Source organism: Protomyctophum parallelum, assembly GCF_964188405.1.
Source record: "Protomyctophum parallelum genome assembly, chromosome: 20".
Classification (NCBI taxonomy): domain Eukaryota; kingdom Metazoa; phylum Chordata; class Actinopteri; order Myctophiformes; family Myctophidae; genus Protomyctophum; species Protomyctophum parallelum.
Genome location: NC_139718.1, coordinates 6,707,333 through 6,731,476, shown reverse-complemented (window position 1 = coordinate 6,731,476; position 24,144 = coordinate 6,707,333).

Here is a 24,144-nt window from a genome sequence, read left to right as displayed (position 1 = left end):
TCTTTTCTCCACTTTTTCATAAATTAACACATTTAGTACCGGGAGTGCCTTCAAAATAAAGGCTATAGAGTGCCAGAGTTGTCTGATCGCTTTTACTTTGAAAGCCATGAAACAGGAAACACTTGCCTAAAAAAGTTGACTTTACAAAGATACCTCACATCCCCGATCATCTTAATATATTGTTTTACGCTCCAAAAAGCGTTCATATTTTGCGGGAGAGACGGATGAGGAGCAGAAATGAAGCGCCAGCATATCGCTCTATTCATCACCACGGAGAGCGCCCTGGATTACGAGATACGAGTCATTCTTTCCGCCTCGCTAACATGGGAGTCAATAACAAGCTAATAGTTGCACTGAGCGTTAGCATACGGCAAGCGAAAAGCAAAATGCCAAAAAAAAATAATAGGAAAATTCTGAATATTCTTGCGTCGCTGGGACGTCGCTAGGACGTCGCTAGGACGTCCTCACACGTCAGAGGCACTAATATTTCGGGATCCTTATGACGTGCTCACACGTGTTATGTTCCAATTGTGTTAACGCCCTGCTTGAGCACACGCTACAGTGTCACACGGAAAGCGTCAACAGTAGCAGATCCTGCTCCTTTTATAAACATAAATCAGCTCAAAGCACTTATATTATATATATACATACGGGCAATTATGGGCACTGTATTTTGCCCGTAAACCTCAAGTTTAGCGGGCATATACAGTAATATACGGTAATATAGTGTTGGAAAGTTTAACGGGAGTTTCCTGTAATGTACACATCCGTATTCCATGCTTTTTGCGCGACGGTGTTGTCGATCTGCTATACTTTTGCTATTTTCGTATTTTCTTTAATCCTGAAAAAAAGTAGCTGTGTTGAACGTGTGTTGAGGTTTCGATTTTGAATGTATGGGACTTGTTATTGTCACCCTGATTTTGACACGAGACGTAGTTATTCGTTTTAGTCACATTTTAGTCACCTGAAAGGTTTTAGTTTTAGTCTGGTTGTAGTCGACTAAATATAATATTTTAGTCTACTAAATGTACGGTTGATTTTGTCGACAAAAAAAAATATATATATATTTTGACAGGCCTTGATTAATGACTGATCTTATGCATGGTTGCATGCTGAAAAATCGTCGATCTGCAAGCACACACCGCATCGCAGCGCGACACGTATAGTGGAGCTTGTAGATCTGCTATTTTCAGCCCCGAGCGCAGCCAAACATAAAATGATAACTTGTCTTATAGTTGTCTACTGGATCTCACTTTTTGACGAAATTGTCTTATAGTTTTAATCATCATAGCTTCATTGTTATTTAGTTTTCGTCAGTGAAAAAAGGTAGACAGTTTTAGTCGGCAAAATCAACACTGCCCTCGTCATGCTATTGTTACTTTAAAACCCATTTTGGGGCGGGAACCCCTTGTTTTAAACATTATGTTATAATTTAGCTATATTGGAAAATAGCAGATCTACAAGCTCATTGCGCGCCACCGAGTGGCGCGCTACGAGCTTGTAGGTCTGCTTTTTTTGAAAAATCGTTAAAATGTGCTTTCAGAAAATTGTCATGATTTAGAAAACTTTTTTTTTTAATTTCGACGTCAGGCCTAAATGGGTTAAGTCCAACATCGGATAACTTCTACTATAAATCCATGAATGGTTTGGGGCCAAAAATACATTTCTGATCTTGTGCAATATCATGAACCATCCAGACCTCTCAGGTCATCTGGGAAAGGTCTTCTTTTCCACCCCTAAAACCAGACATAAACGTGGGCAGGCGATATTCGTTTTTATTTTGTTTTCTTATGCACTACATAATATCTGGAACAAACTCCCAAGTCTGCTGCCACTCGGATTTATTTTAAAGCACAACTAAAAGACCTTTCCGTTTGATTGAATTACATTTCTCTTTGTCTTTCCCTTTCTCTTCTGCCCTATAATTATTGTATCTGTTATTTTTTACTCCCTTTGTTTCATGCATCCTGCCATTGTATGATTGTGTTTTCCTTTTGCTTGAAGTTCCGTGCAAAGCACATTGCATTGCCTCGTTGTTAAAAGCTGCCTTATATAAATGGCCTGGCTTCCGCCCACTGTTGACAAAATCATCTGCGAGCAGAAGTTGATGATAAATTATATCAGCGCTTATATCTATATCTTTTTCAGTCTGACACATTTAGACTTCATGTCGGCTGAGTATCCATCTCGGCTGATTGTTGAACTCGGCTCTAAGTTTAGCATTGATGAACTCTTAATAGCTGAAACGACACAGCAGCTGCCTGCAGCGGGTGTTATTATTTTCCCTGGGTGTTTGATTGCCTCGGCGGCGTCGTCACTGGGGACGCTTCATCTGCGCAAATGGATTTCTTCTGACACCCACTATAAAAGGATAATTGTCCTTTACGATGCGCGCATGTGTTATATTGATTTATGACTTCTGTATAATCCCGCAAAGTCCTTCCGAGCGTAAATGTGTGAATGTAATCACACACCGAGATGAGAGTGAACGATGACGGGTTTGATGAGAATCTTGACTTTTGCCATGATTATGCTATAATTGTGTCATTGGTGTCAGCTGCATAGGGCCGTTATCAGACTCTTATAATATGATCTGAGAAACTCGGATCCTCTCGCCAGTTGCATACTTATCCAAGTAATCACACAGTGGTGGAAAGTAAACTTAAAGCGCAAATAACATGCATTTTAAAACTGCTTTTAATATTTAATAATCATATTATTGTCTATGTCCCTCAAAGTTATTTCTAATGGTTTGAGCCTCAATCACCACTCTGATATAACCAGGCCTTGTCAATTCTTTCTGGACTTTGAAAGCAGTTTTAGCTGCAGTAGCCTACCACAATGTCCTGAGGTGGAGAGGGTGCTGATATGCAGATTATTTAATATTTGAGTCATCATAATACTCATGCTAGATAAAACCAGGCTTGTTTCCATTCCATGCCAGCTTGGAAAATCAACAATGGTGGACATTGTAAACAAAGTGGAAATGCAAATTTTCAACTGAAGACTGAAGAAAAGGAGGAATTATACAAAGTAGGGTGACATTGATGACATCACGATGAGACCAAAATCAGTCGAGCTGTTTCTGAGAGCAATTTCCATTAAAACACCCATATGATATGAAAGCCTGATTGTTCAAAATTGGTTATTTGTGTGGATAGAAAACACACATTGGAGCCCCAAAAACACAAAAGAAATTGAAAAAGTTGAATTTTATGTTATAGGTCCTTTAAAAGGGATAGTTCTCCCCTTTTCCTATTGATGACTCACCCCATATAGCATAGGCCGAAAGAGCCCTATATGCTATTCTGGGCTCAGAGGGGCGGGGCAACCTATAGCGCTGGAAACCAACGCCGACTTCCTATTGGTTCACCACACCTATGAGCCCGCCTCACATTTTGTTTTAATGTTAATTCGGGTGGTACGGGTATACGGCCGACTTGGTACTGTAGCCTATAGGGCAGGGGTCGGCAACCCAAGATGTTGAAAGAGCCATTTCCGACCAAAAATAAATTCAAAATCTATCTGGAGCCGCAAAGAAAATGTATGCATTATAATGCAGCTTGCCAAGCTTTATCATCTCCCGGGTTGCAACGAAACTAGCAGAATTTAGCATGCTTTCACTGGAAATGTCTTTCAACGTTACTTTTCTTGTTGTTTGATAGCTTCTCACTGCAGATTAAACATACAGGCAGTCAATCTGCATTGGCTGTGAAGGCCAAAGCCTCTGTCCACGAACTGTTAAATCCTCTGTTTTTCGTCGGCTATCTTTCTTTTTCTCCCTGTAGAAGCCGTAGTAGCGTAGCAGGCAGCAGCCTCACACACCCACCGGTTTGTTTATAATAGACACCTGGCTGGCACGACACTGAGTGTGTCGCATGCTATGACGCAAACTTTAGTTTAGTTACGTGTAGTAAATGTGTAGAATAAATATTAAGAATGCTTGTCACGTTTGGCCTCCTACAGAACCCATAAATGAAAAATAATGTATTGCTACTTTTAATGCTACAGGGAGCCACTAGGGGTGTGCTCTAGAGCCGCCTGTTGCAGACCCCTGCTATAAGGGATATGTGTTATTTTAACATGCTTAAAAGCACATCTAGCACAAATTGAGAGCTTTACAACAGAAAGCAAACTATTAAGGGGACTAAAACTATTGGGGCATTTGAGCCTGCCAGTCACACTGTGGGACAGCGTCTGTTCTGTTGTCAACGGAAAGTTGGTGACGTTATAGGCCACGACGTCACGTCACCCTATAAAGTATGGCGCACAGAGGCACTGAACAACAATACTACAGGTAAATATATCCTATATTGCGCATATACGTTATTTGGAATAAGGAGGAGGTATGACTAATTCCCAACTCCCCCCCCCCCCCCAACAAAAAACGCAAAAAAGATATTTCAACCGTACTACTAGCCTACTTGTACTACTTGGACTTTGTAGGGGAAATTGTTAAAAAAAAAATATATATATGCACATTTATAATTATTAAAAGAATAATAATTAATTAATCTGTGTGAATTTCAGCCTCTGTGGGGGGGGGGGGGTATTTATATGCACATATCATGGCCAATGGCATTGCTGCAATGAACATCATAAATGATGACGTTTAGGTGGAAAAAAAAGAACAGAAATTAATGCAGTTAAAAGATAGACATATACATAATTAGAGTGTATAGAAGTAGAACGACAAGCATTATTACATGGCTTGGTTGAATGCTTGACTCTGATTGGTCAGTCAGAATGGTGTGTTATTTCTGGATAATGACCGCTCCGCTCTGTAACGGACCGCTTGCTGCCTAATCAAACCCTCAGAGCACCTGCTGCTGTTTCCAACATGACAGCCCCTTAACCCATTCTGACCTGAGATCAGATTCTAAAAATGTCTTCTACATCCTGACAGTTTTCATTCTGAACTGAGATCAGATTCTAAAAATGTCTTTATACATCCTGACAGTTTTCATTCTGACCTGAGATCAGATTCTAAAAATGTCTTTATAGCCTACATCCTGACAGTTTTCATTCTGACCTGAGATCAGATTCTAAAAATGTCTTCTACATCCCTGACAGTTTTCATTCTGTCCTGAGATCAGATTCTAAAAATGTCTTCTATGTCAGTCGCTCTTCGATTTTTCAAAAAATAGCAGACCTACAAGCTCATAGCGCGCCACTCAGTGGCGCGCTATGAGCTTGTAGATCTGCTATTTTTCAATAGCTAAAGCACGACATGATGCTAACACCACAATGGGTTAAACACACACACAATGTCATATACAGCTAAACATTGCTCTCAAAAATTTTTTGGAAAACATTGGAGCGAGAAATAGACTAAGCAGGACCCAAAAAAATATTTTATTTGATCAAGTCACAGTGCTGCAGCTGGGCAGATGACGGCCAGCGCGACACTTATGCAATACTGTCATTACCACAAGCAAGGACATATCTTGGTTTTGTTGTGTTTTAGCCGGTCAATTTATTAATGTATGTATTAAGTATTATTAAGTATATTAAGTGATAAGTAGGATAATGTCTGCCTGATCATTGTCGGGAGATTCAGGGTGATTAACCAGCTCCGCTTCGCGCCGGTGGTTATTGGTTAAACCCCCTGTCGTTTAAATATCTCCAGACAATGACCACCTATATAGGCAGACATTATCCCTTACTTAAAACAGTGGCTAATGTGCATAATGAATTAAGAGTCATGACATAATGCACTGGAGCCCATTTAAAAACACAGCTGAGTGTCAGTCTGTGCATTAAAATACTTAGTTCAGTTCGTACTGTGCAGTCTGCAACAGACTATAGGCTTTGCTCTTACTCAGCAGTCTAACCCATTCTGGGCGGGGACTCCTTTTGGTGTCGGCATCATGTTATGCTTTAGCTATTGAAAAATAGCAGATCTACAAGCTCATAGCGCGCCACCGAGTGGCGCTACGAGCTTGTAGGTCTGCTATTTTTGAAGAATCGTGAAAAGTGACATGAAAGTGTTTGAGAACGACTGACATAGAAAAACTGCTTTTTCAAGAAAACAGTCAGGATTTAGAAGACATTTGCAGAAACGTTCCCAGGTCAAAATGGTCTAATTGCTGCGGCAGAAACTGCTGGGGGACTCAGTATGGTGGTATGGGGAGCCTCTGAGCTAGACTATTTGTGCTAATGTGGCAGCTGACAGGGCATTCGAGGAGCGCCAGTGAGGGTTGATAATACGTTCCGAGATTGCAGACATCAATAAAAGCTCCCACCATCATGAAACGGGGGGGGGGGGGGGGGGGGGGGGGGGGAGGAGAACTCATAATAATTATGTCCAAATCTGTTACTTTTCACTTGCAGTTTGTTTTCAGGATTCAAATAAAAAAAACAAATGGCAAAAGTAGCAGATGTACAAAAGCTTGTGAGCTGCATGTCCGCTGCTGTTTTGTGTGACAATGTCGTATGATCAGGTATAGGGCGTTAATTAAACAACAAATATTCAATAAAAATATGGAGATGAGAGGTTTCTGCCTGACAGCGAAGATGGGAAAAAAAAATACTTTTGTTATCCACAGTCCCCCATGCAGACTCCCCCTGGTATCTATACTGCAGTATATGGTTTATCCACAGTCCCCCATGCAGACTCCCCCTGGTATCTATACTGCAGTATATGGTTATCCACAGTCCCCCATGCAGACTCCCCCTGGTATCTATACTGCAGTATATGGTTATCCACAGTCCCCCATGCAGACTCCCCCTGGTATCTATACTGCAGTATATGGTTATCCACAGTCCCCCATGCAGACTCCCCCTGGTATCTATATACTGCAGTATATGGTTATCCACAGTCCCCCATTCAGACTCCCCCTGGTATCTATACTGCAGTATATGGTTTCAGATATCCAAAAACGCTTCTCCAACAAAAGCAAATGTTTACTGTACATACAACCACCTATTAACAGTAAACAGAGTGAGTGCCGGCAGCAAACTGCAGACCCTATACAGTATATGACCTTCACGCACGCACACACGCACGCACGCATACACAGTACATTTATCAAATGTCACTTCTAATGACTCATCTGCTTTGATACCATGGCGTGTGTGTGTGTGTGTGTGTGCGTGCGTGTGCATGTCTCTCTGGCCCTGACAGACATAGAGCGCGGTCCTGACGGATGGCGCTGGGAAAGGTGCATATCTTAACCTCCAGCGGGTGACGGATGGGAAACAATTTTGAGGGTTTATTGACATGGGATGTGACTCATTATGCTGCTAAAGGGCAGCCATCGGGATATCATCCGTCCGGAAGGCAGATGAAAGACTTTCATAATCACTGCCTTTTCCACATCCTTCACCGCGCTACACACTGACTGACGGACGGTAGGCCCAGCCAACGCTGAAATGTGTGCAGGTCCGCGCCAGCCAGCCAGCCAGCCAGCCAGCCAGCCAGCCAGCCAGCCAGCCAGCCAGCCAGCCAGACAGCCAGCCAGCCAGCCAGCCAGCGTGATTCAAAGACTCCCCCACGGTGCCCGTTCAAGGTCAAGTGAGATTTGGGGACTATTATTGTCCCAAGGGCAGGAGTCTTCAACAGGGACCCCTGGTGCTCACAGTTACTAAAGGGGGGGGGGGGGGGGGGGGGGGGGCGGGGGGCTGCCAACTCTTTGTGATAAAGGAGCTTTTTTGTTAGTATTTTTTACATTTACGTTCCACCCCCGGTAACAAGATGTGCACATGCACGCAGACTACAGTCACACGCAACGGGACAACAGCGCATGCACCTAGGCCCGCACCCACTCCATCGTGATTGGCGGAAGAAGGCCCCCTCACTGTTCTGATTGGATGAAGGCTGGGCCACCTAGCCCCACAGGGAGGACAGGGAGGAACTCCTTATATGGTCAGCACACACTATAGTAGGGAGGATTTAGGATTATCACAACAAAACAAAATAAGAAGTGATATTTTAATGAAGTGAAATCACTGAATATACTCTTTGTTTTGTTTTGTTGCAAAGTGGTTTGGTGTAGAGGGGAAAAGGAGCAGACCAAGTACAGAGCCAAAGGTCAGGTTAAAAAAAGTGAAAACATAAAACACTGATATAGTCAATGAAGCATTCTATGAATGTATAGAAAATATGTAGTGGGGGTCCCTGCTTCATCTCTCTCTCAGCTAACGGGTCCTTGGCCTGACAAACATTGAAGAGCACTGCACTGCAGCACCTTGTGACAAGGTGGAAGGTCGATATTAAATAGCTCGAACCAGTGCTGATTATTTAGTTAGGACAGTGGTGTTCGATACGAACTTAACCGGGATGTAGAAACCTCTACTTCAATGCTCTACAAGTTGCTTAGACATTAGCCATATATTCTGTCTCATCTAGACGACTCGATCGTGCCAAAGGTAATAGAAGCTATTCAGGGTATCTGGGTTGTAAAGCCACACACCTTGGTTTCGTATGTGTTGACATGTTCTTGGTCTTGGATCTTGCTTGAGTGCTGTAGATTCTAAGGATTTGGGATCGTTGGAAGATACTGCGTGCGTTGCTTGGTGGTTTAAGAAGTGAAAGCCTTCGCAAACAGTCGATTTTAGATGCACACAAGATACAGAAAGATGCGACCTGCATCCATTCCATACAGAGACGTCGGGAAAAAAAACACAAAAAACAACCCTGATCTGTAGAACTCGGTTGAGAACATACGTACTGAATAATAACTCTTCCCTCAGGCTTGACTGGATCTGGAACAAACTACATTTTCTACTTGGCTGTCTTGTAAAAGAAAAGAGATACAGAGAGAGAGAGAGAGAGAGAGAGAGAGACAACCTCTTATCTCTCTTATCTTAACCTCTTATCGCCATATTTTTAACTTTTTTCATAAATGAATGCCCCTACTATACCCGATCATATGTAGGCCTACAGCATGCAGCGTCACACAGAAGCATCAAAAGGTCCGCAAGCGACGACACATATCGAGCTCATAATATCTGCTACTTTTGCCATTTTAGAATATGAACAGTTTTGGACATATGAGGTTTCCACACAGACAGAGACGATATAGACGTGTCTGTTAGCGGTTTAAATATGAAACAGACCGCTCCAGGCACTGATTAAAAAAAACGTCGGAAAGAGGTATATTTGAAAGGGCTTTGACAGCAACAATCACATGAATAGACAGCGGTGGACAAAGTATGCCAATGTTTTTCTTAAAGTAAACATAAATATGAATACTGCAATGTAGACATACTCCGTTACAAGTCAGAGTCCCGTGTTCAAAATGTACTCAAGTAAAAGTACTCAAGTAAAATTGTACCTAAAGTACTAAAAGTAAAATTGCTCCTATTGCAGAATGTCCCAGGCCATTTCCCAAGTTCAAAATGTGTACAACGTCTTTTGAAAATGGCCGATCTACAAGCTCACAATGCGTCGCATTGTGAGCTTGTAGATTTAAAATGGCATACATATACATATGTATGTATGTATGTATGTATGTGTATGTATGCATGCATGCATGCATGTGTCTGTCCGTCCGAGCACGGAAATCGCATTTTTTCACCACCAAGTGTCACTGCTGCGCATATACCGTATAACGCACGCACGCACGCTCGCACGCACGCACGCCTTTCAGACGGGTCTGATTTTTTTTTTTTTACTCGTGTCATGTCGGAGGAGACAAGAAAAAAAAATGACCCAACAGCATCCGTTTAAAAAAAAGAAATCTTTAAAAAAAATGTAACTCCCCGTTTAAAAATGCATTTCTTTTCACCGTTATTATACTGCAACTGTTGAGAGCTGGAGCCCTTCGACATTCATATTAGGGATGCACCGATCCGGCTTTTTGGCATTCGATACCGATTTCGATACATGGGGGTCCAGTATCTGCCGATACAGAGTACCGATCCGATACCCCCCACAAAGAAACGTAATAACCTATTAAGCTGTATGCCTCACTGTGTGGAGTCTGGAATCATTATTTTGTGTAAGGCTTGACTTAAACATTACTTTCCCAACTTTGTAAAACAAAATGTAACAAACACAGATATAAATGCACTGAATTATTTATTAAATAACTGTGCAACAATTAGACCAGGTTAATGTGTGCGCAGGCTAGCCTGGCTGCATTCCACATGTTATACTGTCAATACTACACTGCTGTGTCACAGAGGAGGTAGAGTTGTTTTCATACTGTAATTACACATAATTATCGGATCGGATCGGATAATGGATCGGCCACCGATCCGATACCCGATCTAGAATTTTAGCCTGGATCGGCGCCGATCTCCGATACGAGTATCGGATCGGTGCATCCCTAATTCATATTCACCCCCTGCAGCATCACTCCCAATCTTCCACCGTATAGTCTGAAAACCCACCTTTTCAGACTCCATCATGGCCCATAGCACTTACCCCACCCCCTTAGATAGCATTTCTGTAGACTTAGATAGCATCTGATACAGACTTATAGCATGTTATGTATAGACAGCACTATAATTGCATTGTATGTAGTCATAGCACGTCATAGTACATATGCATAGCATAGTATAGTATATATGTATAGTTTATATGTATAGCTTCATTATATAGATATTCCACTGTTACTTTCTTAGCTTACGCATGTTTCTTGATAAATGTTTTTATGTGATGTATTCCCATGCTTTTTTGTTCTTGATTAATGTAAGTCGCTCTGGATTAACCCATTCTGAACGGGCGCCCATTTTGGTGTTGGCATCATGTTATGCTTTAGCTATTGAAAAATAGCAGATCTACAAGCTCATATCGCGCCACCGAGTGGCGCGATACGAGCTTGTAGGTCTGCTATTTTTGAAAAATCGAAGAACGACTAACATTTTTTAGAATCTGATCTCAGGTCAGAATGGGTTCATCAGACCAGTGTGTGTCCGGCGGAAACCTCGTATGAATCTGATCTCAGGTTTAAGAGCGAGTGCTAAATTGTAAATCCCCCCCCCCCCCCCCCCCGTGGGTGTTTGTCTTTGGCGAGCATTACAGACGTTATAAATGTTGTCTGGATGTACAGCTCAATTCTGCATGCTGTGTGGAATTATAGAGACCTGATGTGTGAGCTGAGCTCCACACTGTCTCCTTGAGAGACGAGTCTGTGTTCACTGGGCAAACAACTTTATTTACTATACATTTTTTGATGCCAATACTTTTGTACTTTTACGCTGACTTTACTGGACTTTTACTTGTTTAACAGAGTATTCTGAACTTAACCCATTCAGGACGGGAACCCCTTTTGGTGTTCTAAGCATTATGTTATACTTTAGCTATTGGAAAATAGCAGATCTACGAGCTTGTACTGTAGATCTGCCATTTTTGAAAATCACGTTTTTAACTCAATTATTTGCTTCTGGGGGGAGGGGGTCCCTGGAACAATATATTTTCAGATGGGGGTCGGCGGCCAATTATACAACATTTTCTGGGGGTCCTTGACATTAAATAGTCGACAACCACTGACGTAGAAACATAGGGGTTTTCAGAAAACGGTCATGATTTAACCCATTTTAGGCGGGAACCCCTTTTGGTGTTAGCATTATGTTATGCTTTAGCTATATTGAAAAATAGCAGATCTACAAGCTCATAGCGCGCCACCGAGTGGCGCGCTACGAGCTTGTAGGTCTGCTATTTTTGAAAAATCTTTTTTTTAAAATCTGATCTCAGGTCAAAATGGGTTAAGAAGGCATCTGTAGAATCCGGTGTCGGGTCTATAATAAATGGGTAATATCATTTGCCTGGAGACGGTGTGGCATATTGTATCATGTGTCATCAGCGTATATACAGTACAGCATTACAGTGTTGATCACATTGTATCATGTGTCATCAGCGTATATACAGTACAGCATTACAGTGTTGATCATATTGTATCATGTGTCATCAGCGTATATACAGTACAGCATTACAGTGTTGATCATATTGTATCATGTGTCATCAGCGTATATACAGTACAGCATTACAGTGTTGATCATATTGTATCATGTGTCATCAGCGTATATATACAGTACAGCATTACAGTGTTGATCATATTGTATCATGTGTCATCAGCGTATATACAGTACAGCATTACAGTGTTGATCATATTGTATCATGTGTCATCAGCGTATATACAGTACAGCATTACAGTGTTGATCATATTGTATCATGTGTCATCAGCGTATATACAGTACAGCATTACAGTGTTGATCATATTGTATCATGTGTCATCAGCGTATATACAGTACAGCATTACAGTGTTGATCATATTGTATCATGTGTCATCAGCGTATATACAGTACAGCATTACAGTGTTGATCATATTGTATCATGTGTCATCAGCGTATATACAGTACAGCATTACAGTGTTGATCATATTGTATCATGTGTCATCAGCGTATATACAGTACAGCATTACAGTGTTGATCATATTGTATCATGTGTCATCAGCGTATATACAGTACAGCATTACAGTGTTGATCATATTGTATCATGTGTCATCAGCGTATATACAGTACAGCATTACAGTGTTGATCATATTGTATCATGTGTCATCAGCGTATATACAGTACAGCATTACAGTGTTGATCATATTGTATCATGTGTCATCAGCGTATATATACAGTACAGCATTACAGTGTTGATCATATTGTATCATGTGTCATCAGCGTATATACAGTACAGCATTACAGTGTTGATCATATTGTATCATGTGTCATCAGCGTATATACAGTACAGCATTACAGTGTTGATCATATTGTATCATGTGTCATCAGCGTATATACAGTACAGCATTACAGTGTTGATCATATTGTATCATGTGTCATCAGCGTATATACAGTACAGCATTACAGTGTTGATCATATTGTATCATGTGTCATCAGCGTATATACAGTACAGCATTACAGTGTTGATCATGTTGTATCATGTGTCATCAGCGTATATACAGTACAGCATTACAGTGTTGATCATATTGTATCATGTGTCATCAGCGTATATACAGTACAGCATTACAGTGTTGATCATATTGTATCATGTGTCATCAGCGTATATACAGTACAGCATTACAGTGTTGATCATGCATTGTATGTTTGCCGGAGGAATAATAATACAGTTCCTTTCTTACACACATGCCTGTTTTCTGTATATACGGGTCGGGAGGAGGAGGAGGAGGAGGAGGAGGAGGAAGAGGAAGAGGAAGAGGAAGAGGAAGAGGAAGAGGAAGAGGAAGAGGAAGAGGAAGAGGAAGAGGAAGAGGAAGAGGAAGAGGAGGAGGAGGAAGAGGAAGAGGAGGAGTAGGAGGAGGAGGAGGACAAGGTTGCTCCACTCATCGAATAAAAGGTGGTTGGTTTTTGTGGACGACGTGCTAAATGGATGATGTGTCAATGGTGTTGCGTGTGTGGGGTCATCTGCCGGGTTCATCAGGACATTTTTCTTTTACCTGTAAATAAATAAATAAAAGTCCCGGGATGAAAGATAGTCCAGAGCAGCCAGCGGCCCCCCCCCCCCCTCCTCACCCCCAGGGCGCCCCTCCCTCCCTCGGAATATCAATGCGTTGCGATGATAATCTGCGAGATATAAAATGCCACCGAGCTAACCTGTAACAACAAGGACAAGGTTGCGCGGAGGGGTTTGTTCATGTACTATGTTCTGTTCATCCTGCTCCTCCGGGCACCTTTTTTTTGTTGTATTAACCCATTTAGGCCTGAAAAAAATGTCTTCTTCTAAATCCTGACAGTTTTCTGAAATACCTATGTTTCTATAGGCCTATATCACTCAATATTTCATGACAAGGACCCCCAAAATGATCTGTGATTGGCCTCCCCCCGAAAGATTTGAGTTAAAAACATTCGCTCTGAAAAAATATATTCCAAATTTGAGGCACATTTTCACGATTTTTCAAAAATAGCAGACCGGCAAGCTCGTAGCGTGCCACTATGAGCTTGTAGATCTGCTATTTTTCCAATAGCTAAAGCATAGCATAATGCTAACACCAAAAAGGGGTTCCCGCCCAGAATGGGTTAAATCGCAGCTGCTTTGTGGTGCGCCGAGTGACGCGCTCGCCGTGTTACGCCATTCATCATCCAAGGCCATGGCATGCCCGTATACGGGCACGCACTGACGCACGCACGGACGGACGGACGCACGCAGGCAGGCAGGCGTGGGCAGTCGGTTCGTCCGCCATTATTCATTCCACGCGAGCAAGCTTTTTTTTCCCCCCTTGGTATAGGAGTTCGTGGCCTCGACAGGCGACAGCCACGGCTTTTATGATTCTATTTGTTTTCTCATTCTCATCCGATTCCTCCTCTCTTTTACGTTAAGAGAGACAGAGAGAAATATAGAAGAAGAAATGCTGTGGCGATCGAGGAGAAAACTATTTTTGCACACATTTATTTCTGATGTTTATTGCTGTATCTCTGCCAGACTGGGTTTAGGAGGAGTGCAATTATTCACAGTGATGGTTTCATGCAATCACGGGGGTTTGGCGTTCATGTCAACATCGACAGTATAGTGAAATAGATCACCGGTTCTCCCCAACCCAAGTGCCGAGTCCGCGGACCCCCAGGGGTGCTTCTAGGAGGTCCCCAGGCATCATCGTACGTCAGTGGCGTGCACAGACATTTAGAGGGGCAGGTGCTCAAGTGAAAAAAAGGGCACCTTTCTGCAGCGCAGATCTACAAGCTCATAGCGCGCCACCGAGTGGCGCGCTATGAGCTTGTAGGTCTGCTATTTTTTTTTAATCGAAGAACCACTGACATAGAAACATAGCTTTAGATTGTGGGGGCCTAAATAATATAGAAGCGGTTTTTTTTATCAAGATTTGATCAATGTCACCATGGTCCACACACTACAAATAAAGAGAAAAAAGAAAACCTTTTTTTTTTTCTTTTTTTTTTTAAGAGCAAAATTGCCAAAAGGGCAGGGGGTGCTCTATAGCACCCCCTAGTGTCTATCTGTGCACGCCACTGTTCATGTCAAAACCGACAGTAGTGAAATAGATCACCGGTTCTCCCATAGTGCCGAGTCCCCCAGGGGTGCTTCTAGGAGGTCCCCAGGCATCAGCGTACGTTGGGAACTAAATGGACTCTTATACAGCATGTTGTTCTGAAACATCTTTGTGTCAAGAACCCCCGGATTGCCAGGGTATACTCCCAGAATAACTGTTTTGCGTTAAAAAAAAAAGATAATCAGACCTGTCTGAACCGAGTGGTTCTGTAATGCACTTGTACTGTGTGTGTGTGTGTGTGTGTGTGTGTGTGTGTGTGTGGCTGCGTAGTGACACTTGGTGAAGAAAAAATGCTACTTCCGTGCTCAGAGAGAGACACACACACACACACACACACACACACACACACACACACACACACACACACACACACACACACACACACACACACACACACACACACACACACACACACACACACACACACACACACACACACAGTGTTAGGATGTGTGTAGCTGAGCCCCGGACCAGTTCCAAACAAAGAACAAGCCATCCTTCTACACACCGTCCACTAGACTCTGGCTTTAACCCATTCAGTCCTGATAATACAAAATGTCTTCTAAATCATGACAGCTTTCAGAAAAACCTGTGGTTTTCACACTATTTCAGGTCAAGGACCCCCAGGAATTATTATGTAATTGGCCACGGAGATCTGCTATTTTCCCAACAGCTTTATAAGTTTAAAATAATGGTAAATGAAAACGTGGTTAAAAGCTATAAGGTGACGGCCTGAGCCGTGGCTCAGCGGTCCAGGCACCTTGGCTCTTGGTAACCCAGTCAGGCAGTGTGTGCCGCGGGTTCGACTCCCGATACCCGACGGCCTTTACTGCATGTCATCCCCACCATCTCCCTCCCCGTTTCCTGTCAGCCTATATACTGTGTCTATCCCTCCTATAAAACATATACAATAAAGGCGAAAAGCCAGAAAGAAAAAAAGCTAAGGTGACACATATGCGTTCCCGGCGGTCTCCATGGGTTAACCCATTTTGGACTGAGGTCGATTTAAAAAAAAAGGCTTCTAAATGACCCCCGAAAAATCTGAAAAACCCATGTCTATGTCAGTGGTGCTCAACCTTTTTCATGTCAAGGACCCCCAGAATCTCTTTTGGGCCACGGACCCCCATCTCAAAATATGTAGTTCCAGGGACCCCCCAGAAGCCAATATGTTAGTTAAAAATGTTCACTCTGAAATATATATTCAATGATTTGGGCCACATTTTAACGACTTTTCAAAAATAGCAGACCTACAAGCTCGTAGCGCGCCACTCGGTGGCTAAATTATAGCTAAATAGCTATAGCTAAATTATAACATAATGTTTAAAACACCAAAATGGGTGCCCGGTCAGAATGGATTAAAAGGCTCCCACCTTGAGCGTACACAGAATGAATAATGCGCTCTGAGTGCAGGCCACCCCCCGAGGTGATTTATTTACTGATTCCTTGTCACAGAATAATTTATGGCCGGGGCCTTTTGTCTTCTTTGTGTACGCCGGGGCCGACGCATACAGGGCACGAGTGAACCGCTAAGCCAAATGCACCTGGAGGAACCGCTTTGAATGAACACAACGCCATTCCAAACCAACATGTATGATAAGAGTATACAGTATGTTAACCTTATCGTACAAAACAAATGCTCGGAAACTCTGTACTGTACAGTATACTGTCTGTCATTCTCGAGAGCAGTCCGACAGACCCGACTTTGAAAATTCGACACACGTACGCCCACGCCCACCCGAGGGAGTTCCGACCCAAATGAGCCAATGGATGGACAACGCCACAGGAGCACGCCAGAACCTTTGAGCCAATGGATGGACAACGCCACAGCAGCACGCCAGAACCTTTGAGCCAATGGATGGACAACGCCACAGCAGCACGCCAGAACCTTTGAGCCAATGGATGGACAACGCCACACTAATGACTGGTCTAACCAATGACTAGTCTTAACCAAAAACTGTCTAAACTAAGTACTGCACACCATTTTCAGCATCGCCCTGCAAATAGAAACACACAAACAGACACACACATTAAAACCTGGGAGCTGCAGTACAATCACAGTCTTAGGCCCTCATTTGAGTGTAAAATCTGCAACAAATTCGAGTGTATAGGTTTCGTAGTACACCCACGTCGCCACGGCATTTATAAAGTGATCGCAAACAGCTGATCCTTCCTTAATTTCGTTCCGACGTTAATAAATGTGACGGCTGAAATCTATCTGGCACGCCCTTATGAAATCAAGCCTCGCCCTCGTTTTTGCGACATGAACAACTGCAGTACGACCTTGGAAACCATAGTTACATGCCGAAAAAAGCCTATTTGTTTCCACCACTGCTTTGAACTGCCTTAAATACATTATTGGGCTTTTTTTTACGCCTTCAACGTTTGGAAGATGAAAAAACAAATAATAATAATAATGAAAACACACGGCAGCCGATGCAGCAGCATGGATAGCAGATGTACAAGCTCACAGTGTGGCACAAAGTGACGCCCCTGTGAGCTTGTAGAGCTGCTATCTTTGAATAATAGTAAAATGGATAAAATCAAATGATTGAGATGGCTGTGTTAACAGTCATTTCACTGGGGACCCATGCACACTCTCAAGGACCCCTGGGGGTCCCCGGATACCACTTTGAGAACCAACAGTGTGTTACTTAGTCGCGTCCACCTAAAGCGAGTCCAAGTCAAAACCAAGTCTGAGGGGGGAGTTTGAGTCGAGATCAAGACCGCTGCGAGGCGAGAATGAGTCGAGACTGAGACCACTTTTTTATTATAGTTTTTTTCCCCCCCATAATTGATAGGTACAGAACACCAGGGGCGGAGGTACTTGCCTTTCTTGGCAAGCCTAGGCTATACTCAAGGCCGACAGACAGTGTATCAGACAGAAGAATACACATCTACTCTCTCTGTGTCCTGCGGTGTCTGGAGTGGAGGGTGTCGAGTCTTTGTCACACTCTGGTGTGAAACGTGTCTGCCAGGTGCCTGCGTGGCTGCATGCCCTTCATTCAGAGAATGAAGGGCACCACATTATCGACATATAAACACCACACACACACACACACACGCAATGTCCCGACCTCATTTCTTCATTTGATTCTTATTGAGACAGCAGAGACACAGCAATAGCACTGGAGAAAGGAAAAAAAGAGTTTGTCCAGGGCAAACAAATTGTCGACGCGAGGACGCCTGTATAGGTAAGCTAGGTAAGCTGCTTACACCGGCTGACCGGCAGCATTCACACCACCACCCGCTCACCTCCAACCAGAGGTCCGGCCGGGTGCCAATATCCCCCCCCCCATTCAACTGTTAATCACCGATAATCAAGAACATTTTCATAATGACGGAGGCGTGCCGTGTCTGGCGGCCTTGAGCCACTCGAGGCACCGCCGAGCGAGACGCCGTGCCGAGCGTTGCGACGGCCAGCAGACCCGACTCAGCGCCGTGCGAGTTACGTCCCGATAGGCAGAGAATAGTATCTATTAGTAGCCCCCCCCCCCTAGTGAAACAGGGTCAACAGGGGGTGAGGGGGTGCACAGCCGAAAGATGTTTGGGAACCGCTGCCTTATACTCATGAATAATTCCTGCAGTGGCGTGCACAGATAGACACTAGGGGGTGCTAGAGCACCCCCTGCCCTTTTGGCAATGTGCTTAAAAAAAAAGGGGAAAAAAAACTTTTTTTTCTTAATTTGTAGTGTGTGGACCATGCGGTGACATTGATCAAATCTCGATAAAAAAAAAACGCTTCTACTATATTATTTAGGCCCCCACAATCTAAAGCTATGTTTCTATGTCAGTGGTTCTTCGATAATAAAAAAAAATTGCAGACCTACAAGCTCGTAGCGCGCCACTCGGTGGCGCGCTATGAGCTTGTAGATCTGCTATTTTTCAATAGCTAAAGCACCAAAATGCGCTGCAAAAAAGGTGCCCTTTTTTCACTTGAGCACCTGCCCCTCTAAATGTCTGTGCACGCCACTGAATTCCTGGCTGCGCACCTGCAGAAAACACTGCGAGAGCAGGCAGGCACGTCCGCTACACTCTGTTACTTAACGAGATAGTCACATTAACATATTATAATGTTAACGTGAATGGGCTCCTCATAGTATAATTCCACTGTAGTGATGTTTTTGTCAGTCTAAGAGTGTATTGATACCCGGCTGCCGGGGCAAACACAATTAGGCTTTTGAAGTGACGGTACACACATTTACCGTTTAGCTATAGTTTCTTCAATATTGTTTTCCAAAAGTAAAAAAGGTCAATTGCCTTCCACCCGTTATCAAAGTAGGCTACTGTATTTGAAGGCTAAGGTAAAATGTAGTGCAAGTGATATTTCTTTTGTTAACTAAATATGCAGTCAACTGGCCAATACAGATACACGTTCTGTTCTGAATTTATTGTCGTCTCCCGTCTTTCCACAAGCTAAATAGAAAACGCTCGATAGTGGGATAAGAACCCTCGATAAGCCTGATCGATAAGGCGCTCCTTATCAATACAAATTAACGCACTCCAGCCCTAGTATAGATATACAGAGCTCATTATTTTTTACATTTTTTGAGGGTGTGATTTTTAACAATTAAACTGCCTCCCCCTGGCCAGCCGGGGCGCCTGATGGAGGGGAAAGGAACTGGTCTCTATACTGCCTCCCCCTGGCCAGCCGGGGCGCCTGATGGAGGGGAAAGGAACTGGTCTCTATACTGCCTCCCCCTGGCCAGCCGGGGCGCCTGATGGAGGGGAAAGGAACTGGTCTCTATACTGCCTCCCCCTGGCCAGCCGGGGCGCCTGATGGAGGGGAAAGGAACTGGTCTCTATACTGCCTCCCCCTGGCCAGCCGGGGCGCCTGATGGAGGGGAAAGGAACTGGTCTCTATACTGCCTCCCCCTGGCCAGCCGGGGCGCCTGATGGAGGGGAAAGGAACTGGTCTCTATACTGCCTCCCCCTGGCCAGCCGGGGCGCCTGATGGAGGGGAAAGGAACTGGTCTCTATACTGCCTCCCCCTGGCCAGCCGGGGCGCCTGATGGAGGGGAAAGGAACTGGTCTCTATACTGCCTCCCCCTGGCCAGCCGGGGCGCCTGATGGAGGGGAAAGGAACTGGTCTCTATACTGCCTCCCCCTGGCCAGCCGGGGCGCCTGATGGAGGGGAAAGGAACTGGTCTCTATACTGCCTCCCCCTGGCCAGCCGGGGCGCCTGATGGAGGGGAAAGGAACTGGTCTCTATACTGCCTCCCCCTGGCCAGCCGGGGCGCCTGATGGAGGGGAAAGGAACTGGTCTCTATACTGCCTCCCCCTGGCCAGCCGGGGCGCCTGATGGAGGGGAAAGGAACTGGTCTCTATACTGCCTCCCCCTGGCCAGCCGGGGCGCCTGATGGAGGGGAAAGGAACTGGTCTCTATACTGCCTCCCCCTGGCCAGCCGGGGCGCCTGATGGAGGGGAAAGGAACTGGTCTCTATACTGCCTCCCCCTGGCCAGCCGGGGCGCCTGATGGAGGGGAAAGGAACTGGTTGGAATAACGTGTTCCTTCCAGGCTCCCCCCTGCGTAAAGGAGCAACCTGGACACTCATGCATGAAGGAAGCATGAGTTCAAGTCCGTTGCTCTCCCCAGGTTGGCGGAGGGTGTGTAGAGCCCAGGATCACATTAGATAATTGACACAGGGGTGAAAAATGGGTTACAAAAATCGTGCCGTTGACAATGAAGGGAAAATGTACGTCATATGTAGACGAGCAAATCGACTAACCAATCACATACATTCAGTTGTTCACGAGATGATGTATGATGTAATAAGAGCGCCCCTCACTTCACACAGGTGTGTTTTTTTTACCTGCTGCAACTCTCTAACAACTGCCTATAAGCCTACGCACGCACACACGCACCCACACACACGCACACACCTCACAAAATATGAACCAATTAAAAGCCCCTTAGAGACAGACACACACACACACACACACGCACACGCACCTCACAAAATATGAACCAATGAAAAGCCCCTTAGAGAGACACACACACACACACACACACACACACACACACACACACACACACGCACACACACACACAAAATATGAACTAATTAAAAACCCCTTAGACACACACACAGTCACACACACGCTGCTGTGTCGTCTATCGCGCCTCGTAAACTGACGGTGTTGACGAGCCACGGTTGACATTTTGCGTCCTGGAATATTAACGAGGCTGCGCGGCTGTCCTCGACGAAGCAGGGTGCTGTCAGGAGAAGAGGTGCTGCTTGGTTCCCAGGCCGTGTTGCCACTTCTCGGTTTTTCCTGGCGAGAGAAACAAGCAATCCAGGTCCACAAAGACAAGTCCAAATTGGTGCTTATAACGAGCAGACGTGGCAACGCTGGTTGTGCAGGCTCGCCTCGCTGGCATGGAGACCGGAGGCGTTGCTCGCTGCCAGCTGCCGCCTGTCTTATCAAACTGAACGCCACGGAGCTTCTCGTGCGCGCCGCGCCCCGCGCCGGCTGCCTGGCAGAGGTATACTGTCACACGCTGTGTGTGTGTGTGTGTGCGAGCGTGTGCGCATGCCATCCTATACTGTACCATTTACGTATGGCTCACTGCAGCTCTGAGGCAGAGATGATTTGGGGATTCGTATTTGCGGTTACCATCCAGCCATTCTACCCCTGAGCTCAGTGGCGTGCACAGATAGACACTATGCCCTTTTGGCAATGTGCTTAAAAAAAAGGAAAAAATATATATATTTTTTCTTAATTTGTAGTGTGTGGACCATGCGGTGACATTGATCAAATCTTGATAAAGAAAAAAAAAACGCTTCTACTATATTATTTAGGCCCCCACAATCTAAAGCTATACGTTTCTATGTCAGTGGTTCTTCGATAATAAAAAAATAGCAGACCTACAAGCTCGTAGCGCGCCACTCGGTGGCGCGCTACGAGCTTGTAGATCTGCTATTTTTCAATAGCTATAAAGCACCAAAATGGGTTCCTGCCCCAAAATGCGCTGCACAAGGTGCCCTTTTTTTTTCACTTGAGCACCTGCCCCTCTAAATGTCTGCACGCCACTGCTACCCCTGAGCTACTGCCGACACCCCCGCTGGTAGTAAGTAGTAAGTTAGTAGCCTTGCCGAGGCATGAGGCCCAAAGGGCAGGAGTCCATCTCCTGTTTCTGTAGCGTGAGGCAGTCAGCTTAATGTACCCCCCCCTGGACATGACGCTAGTATGTCACAGGGACTTATACCCCCAATCCAACCCTTGATGCTGAGTACCAAGCAGGGAGGCACTGGGTCCCATTTCTAGAGTCTTTGGTATGACCCGGCCGGGGATCGAACCCCCGACCTCCCAGTCTCAGGGCGGGCACTCGAATAACCACAAGGCCACTGAGCTGTTTTTATTTGTTTAATGGTAGGTAAGAGGGGCGCTAGCCCGTCCCACATCCTATAGCCAGCTTTGGGTGGGTGCAGTCAATACATTTTGTCCCATACACAAATTCATTCACTGACAACGAATGGATAATTTTACGTCATAGTGTCTGAGCAAATAGACAGTGTGTATATGTTATGGCATGATGATGTGCGTTGATAAGAGCGCCCCTCACTTCACACAGGTATATATATATATATATATATATATATATATATATATATATATATATACACCCACCCTACACCCCATTACTGCAACTGTCTCAACACTGTCCCATAGACTGACACCACGGCGCATATTCAGAGCTTCAAGCTGTGACTCCGCCCACCCCCGAAGTTGTGATTTGCTCTTGTTCACTGCAATGCAATTTTGCGGCATTTCCAAAACAATATTGCGCAGAGTAGCGCAATATATAGAGTATTATCAAACGTATTTGCAATGCCATATGTTGAAAGATCTGTTGCCCGTGGAGACAATTAAGGCACGCTATACCTCCGCAAGTTAGATATTATCGGCATAGATGTTTGTCCGTATGTGATTAAGGATTGGACCAAGTTGCATTGGCAGCCATAGAAAGTTCTTACCCCGGGGCTAAAACCGGATGTGATGTGTGGGCGTTCCTGTCTAGCGTGGTGTCAGTCTATCGAATAATCTGGCAGCCATCCAAGACATCAATGCAACATCTTAGAAAAAACCCACTTCACGAGAATACCGCTTTGATCCTCGGTACTCGGGAACGCCTGCTATAGGACAGTCCTGTCCAACACAAACCTTTGTATGGCGGTGCCTAGCACAAAACAATATTAGATGAGTGTCTGCGGCCATATACAGTAGTCTACATGATTCATTTAGGGGGTCCTTGACGTGTAAATGTTTGAGTAACAGCTAGCAGCTATAGTGCAGCCACAAAGAAAGAAACCAATTGTCCAATTGTGTTTGTTGGAGTCAAGTGCCAAATGCAGCCAAGCAAGCCAGAAGCACCGCAGTGTTATGGACATCATTTCTGTAGGGCAAAGGCCTGTGCAGACCAATAGCCTTGAGTGATTTCAATTACCGCTTTAAAACAACTTATTTAGTGCTCAGGAGGTCTGCTATTTTTGAAAAGTCGTGAAAATGTGGCGCAAATCTTTGAATATATATTTCAGAGCGAACATTTTTAACTAAAACATTTGCATCTGGGGGTGTCCCATTTTCAGATGGGGTGTCCGTGGCCCAATAGAGATAATTCTGGGGGTCCTTGACATGAAAAGGGTTGAGCACAACTGAGATAGAAACATGGGGTTTTTCAGAAAACTATTAGGATTTAGAAGCCTTTTTTTTTTAATCGACCTCAGTCCAAAATGGGTTAAAACAACTTATTTAGTGCTCAGGAGGACCACATATAAGGCCTTGGGTTTAAACTTGCTATACTTTCTGTTCACTCAAGATTTATTTCCGTCAAACCATTGTCTCCCTTCCCGAGTGTCCTCAACAACACCTCTCTGCATGCCCGCTGAATGCTGTTGGAGCACAGACATAAATAATACATTACATTCATTCCGCTTTAACCCATTCTGACCGGGCACCCATTTTGGTGTCAGCATCATGTTATGCTTTAGCTATTTAAAAATAGCAGATCTACAAGCTCGTATCGCGCCACCGAGTGGCGCGATACGAGCTTGTAGGTCTGCTATTTTTGAAAAATCGAAGAGCGACTGACATTTTTAGAATCTGATCTCAGGTCAGAATGGGTTAAGACATTTAGGCCTGACGTTGACATTTAAAAAAATGTATTTTTTTTCTGAAAAACAGA